Here is a 9,728-nt window from a genome sequence, read left to right on the forward strand (position 1 = left end):
CGGCGTGTTAAAGTGTGATCGAATTTCGTGGTATCTAAGAAAGCTGGTCGTGTCACCTCTGTGTATGCAAATTCACATAAAAGTGCGAGTGCATCCATGAAGTTCTCTGTCTTGATATATATATCCCTGCTGACTAGTGAGATAGGGTTGCCCCCCGACTTGTGAAAGAGTTGGTATGCCACTGCTTAAAATTCTAATTTTAGTAAATATCAATGCCTTGTACAGCAAAATTTGCAACTTTTGTATTGTCTATAGAGGTTCACATAAGAGGAATACAGGAGAATATTCCATATTTCATTTGTTTTTGAAAATGTACATTGAGATTGCATAATTTTTCAATGCTACCAAATTATATTTCTATTCATTTCTCATTTGATCAACTCCTTTCAACAATAGACATTTTCCTTCTATTTTCGCAGCCATCATATCTTTAGCATAAATAGAGGTGCTTATGATTTTTAAAAAATTGCTGCAATGATGACCAAAAAATTTGTACATTATGAAATTTTTAGACAGGGATATAAAAAAAAGTTGACTTGTTACTAGAGAGCAGGATTTTGCCTTGGAAGCTTTTAAAAACTAAAACATGTTTAAGTTTAGTGTCACTCAAAGATAGCTGCATTGCTAGAAAGTAAGCGGGTTAAATTGAAAATTTTGATTATTCACTGAAAAAAGTTGCAAGGTGCCATATCTGACGATAATCTTGCTGCATATTTTTTTAGATTTGATAATTAAAAAAGGCATGAGAAGATATTGCACTGTCTTGTTACTAAGCCGCCAGAAAAAAAGTTTCACTGCCCAGAGGTGGAGGTGCTGCACGTCAATCTGACCTGCTGTGCCAAGGTGCGCTTAAACGGCAATTTACATGTGCAACGCCAAAATAAGTCGAGAATTTTATCATCGACCGAGCAACACACATGGGCTACACTATAGCCAACGTTCCTCTCCCTTCTCTACTTATGGCCTCTTGGTTGTGCAAGCGTCTGACACGACATTTTTTTTTTTTTCATGTCACAGCTTTCTGAGCACAGCTAACTTCCAATAAATCGGCTCAGTTATTCTGGATATTGTAGATGCTTAACCAAAGAAGAAAGAGTTAAGACAGAAGAACTCAGAATAAGGCACGCCCTTTCTAAATAATTTTCGATCTCTCACAAGGGCCTTTATGGAGCTGAAATTCAGTAGATTGAGGTGTCATACTTCAAGGGTTATGACATCATGTGTTAGACACGAGTGATGAACAGGCACGATGAAATCTGCATCGAAAAAGCGTGTCAAAAAGCCGAAGTGCATACAGTCGAACCCCTTTATAAGAGACCCTCATATAAGAGACCAGTGGGTATAAGAGACACCAGTGGGCGTTCAGTAAAACATGGGTTAATAGGAAAATGCATAAATGGTACCGTGCTTATAAAAGACACCTCATATAAAAGACAAAAAGTGCTGTCCAGAGCATGCCTTTTATAAAGGGGTTTAACTGCAGCAGTTCCTGTGCACGGCTCTTTCAGTACTATTCGACTGCAGCGCCGTCACTACGGGCAACGCGGAAGGCATTGGGCGGCGAAGCGCGGTCACGCCACTCAACACTTCTAGTACACCCTACCCATGTTCTGATCTCATAACAGCTTTCGCTATAAAATGTAATGCGCTGGCCAGAATTCACCAACGTGCTGACATGACGCTAGTGATTGGCGAATGTGAAACCGCAAAAAGAGAAAAAGTGAAACAAGGCATTGTAAAGAGTGCACGCGGCATTTTTTTTAAATTTCACATCTGGATATATACATTCTCCAATAGGAGAGAAATTTTTGTATATGTGACTTCGACCCGGCCAATACAAGGCATATCCCCCTCTGGTCATTTAGCGGTCTGGCACATCCGCATCGTGCTTAAAGTCCGAGATGAAAAAGAACTGTTTCCATGGCTTCCTATTATTTTTTTAAATCCTAACATTTAGCTAAACTGTAATAGGAGAATTATTGTTTTTAGATTCGGTACCCGAGTCTCCTGCTCAAATTTTGTAAATTATGTACGTTGATTTATGGTGAATGCTTGTTGCATATGGATCAGAATGTTCATTCATCTCCAGGTTTTCCTCTCATTATCCTATATAACTTGTTTTTCTAAATGTGTGCTCACTTTATTTGCCAGCATGACATTGCTGAGGATGAGTAGATTCAGTAGACCGCCCCAGAACTAGCGCTCATTACTGTATTATACATGTTTCTTAATTGCAAACTAAAAACATGCGATTCTCAAGACCAAAAAAAAAAGGATTTTCCCAATACAGTTCACATTCTGGCCTACAAATACATTATCAAAGCAGTAACAAGAAAATAGTTGTAGAGTAATAGCGATCAAAGATCAAATAGCAGTGCAACGCAGGTCCCACATGCGATTCCAAAATATATCTTGCAGAAGTGCCTTGATCTGCAAAATTTATTATATATAGGCTACACAAGGCCCTCCTTTTGTACATTGTTCTTTCAGGCATATTACATGCAATTTTTTTTTAGTTTTCTGACAAGTTACTTTAGTCTTGCTTCCAAGTGAGTTATTGAGGGCATCTTCAACTTCAACCCTGTCGATCGTATGAATTGATTCCCGCCCTACAACACTGTGCAGTTCTGGAATATCTCCTGGTGGAGGGTCTATAAAAGAATACTGCCATAAGCCTCAGGATTTTTGCTAATATTCTAGTTGGCATGATGAGGTGAAGTCATGTACCTCCCCTCATTTGTACTGCGATATTTCAGTATGTTAACGTTGAGAGTAATTTTTTTTGCACCTTATCACTCGTTGAAAACCCTTGTAGGAACACTAAGACAAATATCAAGCTAATATGAACTTTTAATGCACTAAGGAAATGCATGTTAAAATGCCAATACGGAAATCTTGCAGTGCTTGTTTGGTGCCAATAAATCATTTTTCAAGTTTTACATGCCAGAACCACGATGTGGTCAAATAGGCACATCGTAGTAGAGGGCTCCGGAAATTTCAACCAGCTTGGGTTCTTTAATATGCTCTCAAATTTAAGCACACGAGCATCTAGAATTTTTGCTTCCATTGAAAATGAGGCGGCCAGAGCCGGTATTCAACTAATGCCATTCAGGTCAGCAGCCGAGCAACATAACCACTGTGCCACTGCGGCAGTTTTTCGGTGCTAAAAAAATGCTAAATTTAAGGAAAAAATCGCGCTTCAAGAATGAACATCAACCTTATGTAATTTTAATTACTTACTACCGAGCAAGGAGCTGCAATATTGCAAACACCATTGCTGCCTTAACAGGGCACGGAGGAAAGCAAAACTTGGCAAAAAAAAATTTTTTTTTTCGAGTCTGCAGGTGTTTTTTCGTACATGTTTTTGACATTGATGTATTTTTTTAAGGAGCATTTATTTTGGACTGAAGACCAGTTTTTTCCCAAAGCAGGTGGGCAGTAAACATGCATATGAGGATAAGCCTCTCATGTGTGCTACATGCTTACAATTCACTTTAAAAAAATTTAAAGATTTGTGTACAAAAGCCCAAATACTTGTCTGAAATTAGCCGCGTATAATTTGTCTCACAATTTGCAAGGCAGTTTGGGGATGTTGTGTGCCTCTATATTCATACTTGAAACATACTAGCAGGCTAGTTGGAGAGATACTACAGCATATGGCAGCGCACACCAGGTTACACAAACAGTGCTGTTCAGCACTTGTGTCCTCCCTTTGTGTAACCTAATGTGTGCTGCTATACATTATTTATTCACACTTGCTTTTCAGAGAGTGTTGAGACAATTTCAGCCCCTTCCTTCATTACATATTGTATCTGTCGTGGCTATGTACGTTGAAATCCTGAAGGTAAAGGTCTTCAGCTAGTGTAAATCTCGTGGCAACCAAAACACTTTTCTTGTAAATGTGCATAAATGGCGGCGACGAACTGAAGTGCTGAACACCGAATCGGCAAGCTCTTTATCATCGAACCTCTCGGCCTTTTCAGTGTCCTTCGAGGGAGGCGAATCGCGTGCAGGTTGATAATGGGTACGCTATAATAGACAAAAATTCTTATTGATGCAATTAAACCGAATTACACGTACAAACCATGTGGTGAGGGTGTAGAGCTAATGGGGTGTTGTATTGCAGTCTTTGTTTGAGCTTCAGGTACTTAGGATTGCAAGATTAGATGTTATTTCATTTAATGACAGTATCGAACATGCAAAAATACTGAAATGATTGGGATTGAGGCCTGGCCAAAATACAGACAATTTGCAGACATAAATAAACTTCAGTGGAGAGCTGTAACGTCAACGTTAAACCGACATGACACGTGTATTATAGGAGAACATATGTAATGTTTATAAAATTGGATAGCCCCAGCACTGCCACGACAATTGACGTTTCACGAACATTACGCCTCCATAGGGTCTGTGCCAAGCAGAATGCCTGGGTTCGATCCCTGCTAGGACCAGAAGATTGTTGTAGAACAACAGACAAGACAGGGGCTCATGAGGCCTTGCCATGATCGCAGCTTTTACTTGGGCGAGGATGTAGTGGAGCAGCACCAGCTATCGCGTCCTAGCGCTTTGCACGACTTGAAAGCTATATACAAAAGAATAAAAAACCAAGCGACACCGAGTTTATGTACAGAGGGGTGCACTGTTAAAGAAAACACAGGAGTGCGTGTCGTCTGCTTGGCGCCACTGCCAGCTGGCAGAGGCAACTAGTTTTGCGCAAGAGCTATGAGTGCAGTGGGCGGCGCTCGTTTGTCGTTTGCTACAGTTGCGGCTGCGCTTCACTTTGTAGCGAAGCCAGACATTCCTACACTTTGAAATTTGTCCATAATCTGCATGGCCGAGCTCAGATAGAAAGTTGTGGGAAAGCTTCAAGGAAATTAGATTATTTAACATACCACCTCACTTATACTTTTATGACTTCTTTACTGTTGTCTTTTTCTAGCATAGCTTTATAAAAAATATTTTTTCGTATGGAGTGCGTAATTCATGTGCACTAATGCAGATTCAATCTGCTGCAGTGCGTAAGCTGAAAAAATAATTTACAAGTGCCTTTAATTGGCATCACCAAAAAGCTTTCTTGAAGCAAGCAATTCCTTATCTAACGAGAAGGAGAAAGCAAGACTTCAATACGGCTGATGGGTCAGGGGGATAGTTATCTGATTATAGATAATTCCCATCATTTTTAGTCTAGCTCAAAGAAAAGCAGCTATCAGCTCGTCCTGAAGTGCGGCCGCAACTGTAGCAGATGACAGATGGGCGCTGCCCACTGCGCTCACTGCTCCTGCACTAAACTTGTTGCCCCTGCCGGCCAGCACTGGTGCCGAGCAGACGACAAGCGCTCCAGTGTTCCCTTTAACAGTGGAACCCTCTGTACATGAACGGCAGGTCTAAATGTCCGTAAAGAAGACAGAGTCGTGATCTTCAAAGGTAAAGAGTTCGTGTCACAGCTCCGGTGGACAGCACTGGGAGCAGCGGAGTGGACGAGGATTGCGAGGGACGGAGACTGCTGGAAGCAATGATGGTCGTCCATATGGGCGGGTGACGCAAGTCATGTGCCCACGACGCAGGTGTGACTTTCGAAAATGACCCGACGCCAAATGCTGCTGGCATGCAGACACAGGCCGACATTTGCTGGAACGCGGCGTAATTTTCTCTCGATGCGTACCGTAGGTAGTGGGCAGCAGAGCAAATGGCGGGGCGGCGTTGACGTTGCTGGTGCTGTGCGCGATGTCGCCGGCGCAATGCCGACCACTGATGTGTGGAGGACCAATAGAAGTCTGCCTTTCCCATTTGACATGTCAGGGGGTGCCTTTGCCGTACTTGCACCTTCTTGCAGTGGATGCCTGCATCCTAGGGTAGGTCGGACGGGCGGGTGTATTGTTGCGGTGCATTTAGCACTCTGTACAATAGCTTCGCCATCTTTGAGACTCAGCCAGAAGACATGCGATGTCGTGGTCGGGTGTCGACGAATTAGGAGTCGGAGCGCTGGCATTTCTGGGGCTTGGCCACTGGCATGCCTGGTGCTCGTTAAGGAGGATGTCGCACAGAAGAGGCGCAAACCCTGTGGTAGGACTGAACCTTGAACCAGTGGTCGTGGCATTCTCTTGAGAGTCTGGTGACGAGCAGCATGCGCACAGGGGAACACGCTCATTGACTGATAGTGTGTCTGTTGTAGCATATGTGGGTGGTTCTAAACCTGGCTGGACCGGCGCATTGTGCGCACTCGGTGCCTCGATGATTGTGCCCAAGTGGACCAGTCACCAAGTGGACCAGCTGCCTCATTTGTCATCGTTGTATTGGCCATGGTAGCCAGTGCAGCAGAGCGGGATTCTGCAACGAATCCGACAGTGTGCAAAGCTGTAACTGGGGTTGAATCTGTCCAGGAGAGACGTGGCAGTGGCTCTGGTAGCAGAGCGAAGATCTAGGAGATAGGAACCCTAGACTCCGGAGTTGCCGACCTCGGTCGACGAGCCAAATGAATCGGCAGGATGATCTTCACCTGTGTAGCCAGGTGAAGATCATCCTTGGCAGGGCGATCGTCTGAACTGGCCGTGGTGCGGGAGGCGTACATGAAGATGAGCCAGGGGCCACGGTGTCACTTTTGGGAAGGCGATGTTTGATGCCGTGATACTGGAGCACGACATCACACAGGTGGTCGTAAGGGCGAGAGTTCCACAAGAAGTACGTGAGGTGGCGCTTGAGGTCCCGTGGAAGATGGTACTGCAGTACCTCAAACATGAATTATTGGAGCCAGATGCTGTTGAGCTCCAAGGCAGCCTTGAACTCTGGAACCATGACACGATGCAGGAGGTCCAGAACGGTGGTAGAGGTGGGTCAAAGTGCCGCTGCAAGGCTTGAGCTGGCTGGAACATGGCTGCGAAGCTCAGTGGCAGCAGTGCAGCACCTGTCGCTTGTCCGTTGGTCCGCTGTCACCAAATGTACAGAAACAAAACGCGATGGCGGGTGACATGGCCGTGCCGTCTCAGCTTTTATTTGGACGCAGTCATAGAATGCGGTCGCGGCTGCGGCGTCCATTCAGGTCTCGAACCTGTGCACTCTGACCACCTTCTGATTCAGAAAACGTAAGCCAAGCGGCTCTCTTCTTTTTTAGCGTGGCAGCTGACCAAGACTGACGTGACGCTACAATATTTATTCTTTGCATTTCTCGGGTCAACGCTGCCGATGTCTGTTTTTCTTAACAATCTAGCATTTAAATTATGAAGGCCTGTTCTTGTCGTTCCTTGGTAGATTTAAACTAACTCCAGTGGCACATACCTGCACTTATCTGGTCGAAAGGGTTTGATGATGTACGCAACCGGATTGTTCATTATTCATGTCATGACCAGCCAGTCATATTCATCAAACCATTTAACTCTCCTATATTAACTCTGGTTTCCTCCAAGTTAGTGGGGTGATCAGGAGAGCTCCCAGATATAGGCAGCTAGATAGATACATCGATACACAAGCTAAGAATACTTGCAGTATGCAAAGAAAAGCTTCACATTTAAAACTCTCCAAGATCATGTATATTTTCATAAATATGGTTCAGTTAAAAGAGCAGAAACTTTGGAAGGAAGTATGAATATTATGAAAATATCTGTTATGTGAAAATGGAAGTATCACGTGAAGCTCTTAGTGAATGAGAAAATCAACTCAATATGGTAAAAAATTACGGAACATATAGGGTTTACTTTGTACCCTTAATTAAAATGGCCCAGTTGAACGCTATCGGACATATTTTTAAGACTGACCGTCAACCCAATTAGTCTTTTCCTCCTAGCCAACTGAACAAAATGAACCTTGGAAGGCCATGCAACGCATAGGGCAGATAACCAGTGGTTTGTCAGTTATAAAATTTGCACTAATAGACAGGAAAGTGCAGTTGAGGGCAAGGAATTGGGCAGGGCAATAAAATAAAATTTTCAGGCATAACGTGAAATTAGCTGACACAAAACAGGGAATTAAAGATCACCTTAATGTTGTGGCAGATATGCAAAGGCCAATATGATGACTAAGAAGCAAATAAACAACTACCTAATCAAGGTAACACTGCAGTGTCTTCAAAATGCCATTTATTCATACTCAAAATGTTTGTGCCAAAAATTAGAAAGGTAGCAGTTGTCTTGAAGAGAAAATCTTCACAGCAACAAACATTTACAATTGCTTCTCAGCAGAAAGAGTTAGTATGAAATGGGTATTTAAAATACTTAAAGCAATCTTTGGCAGTCGATGTAGCATGGAGCCTGGATAATTAAAGGCCACACGCCACAACATGGCTGTGCACATTCCTTATACACAATATTACTGCACTCTGAATAATTCAATTAGCCTAGTTCACCCAGTCAAAAACAGCTAGTACGTATACCGAGGTTGTTATGGCTGGAATGTAGAAAGTGTTTAGTTTAGCGGTTGAGCTGTCTCTAGCAATGTAGAAACCACAGAAAAAAAATGCAAGCGGATGATTTAGGTAATGCCACAAAGCATTTAATTTACTTTCTGACCAGCCACTTTTAAAAGAACATGCCTGTAGGATTGTCACCAGGAAATTCAATGAATCAGCACACTGCATGCAGTTGCTTCCCTACCGAAATACACATATTGGCATAACAAAATGCTGTCATTTTGTGTATAAACCCACATAAAGCAATGAATTGTTTTTTCCTTTTGGTCTGTCCTGGTATAACGTCAGCAAAAGAACTGCACCGTTAAAACACCAGTTGGCAATGTATCACAAACAGGGCATGCATTAGGCATGAGAAAGACACAGGCATAATATGACAATAGTTGCAGCACACACTGTCCTAGCCAACATTTTGTAAAATGCCTTTTTTTGTAAAACACCAAATAATTAGCAAAATGATGGGATTCATTTGTTAAAATTCAATACACATGGCAACACCTTCCTACATAACCTGTGGGGATCTGTGGCGCACCTGCGAAATATTGCCAAACATCCTGTGCTGACAACCTGGAGATCTAAAAGCAATCTTCAATGACCGAATTTTCATTTCTAACTTGCTAAACCTGAACACGGGCACGTCAGTAAATTGAATATCGAATGATTGCTTATTATGGCTGGAGAAAATTTACTACAAAATACAGATACACTAATTTATATTCTTCTCCATTAAACTTACTGTATTATGTATGTGGCAAACTTGCCCTGTATATTATTGCATACTGGCATTTCTGTTGCATCCTTATGGAAGTGCCAACCTCATGGAAGTGCTAAGTGGGCACAAAGCAACCTAAAAGATTAGTGACTTGGAATGGAACGAAGTTAGACTTCTAGCACTAACTTTGCAGCTTTTCTGACAAAACTGCCTTTTAAATAAATATCCAGTTTTATCAACGTGGGAAACAAGAAGGACCAAAGCACAGGCATACATAGTACCCGTGCCTTTACACTGTAACAGACACAAACCTGAGAGTTGACAGCACACGCTGTACAATTCTGCCAAACACTTTCTCACAGCTGAAGGGTTTTTCAGATCTATTGCGACATTATCAAAGAACCAGTTGTCTAGAAACCAACACCCACCAGGTTTTCCTCTTCTGCACAGAATCAAACATCTCGCTTGAACACAGGAACTTTACTGTGCTAAGTTTTGGCAGCATTGGAACATTGCACATTATAATCATAACATTGAGCTATTTATTAAAAAACAAACATGACCCCAGTTTAATCATATGGTCAGTTAAATCCGACTGACTATAAAATAAACTGGCTT

This window comes from Rhipicephalus microplus, chromosome X, assembly GCF_043290135.1.
Source record: "Rhipicephalus microplus isolate Deutch F79 chromosome X, USDA_Rmic, whole genome shotgun sequence".
NCBI lineage: Eukaryota > Metazoa > Arthropoda > Arachnida > Ixodida > Ixodidae > Rhipicephalus > Rhipicephalus microplus.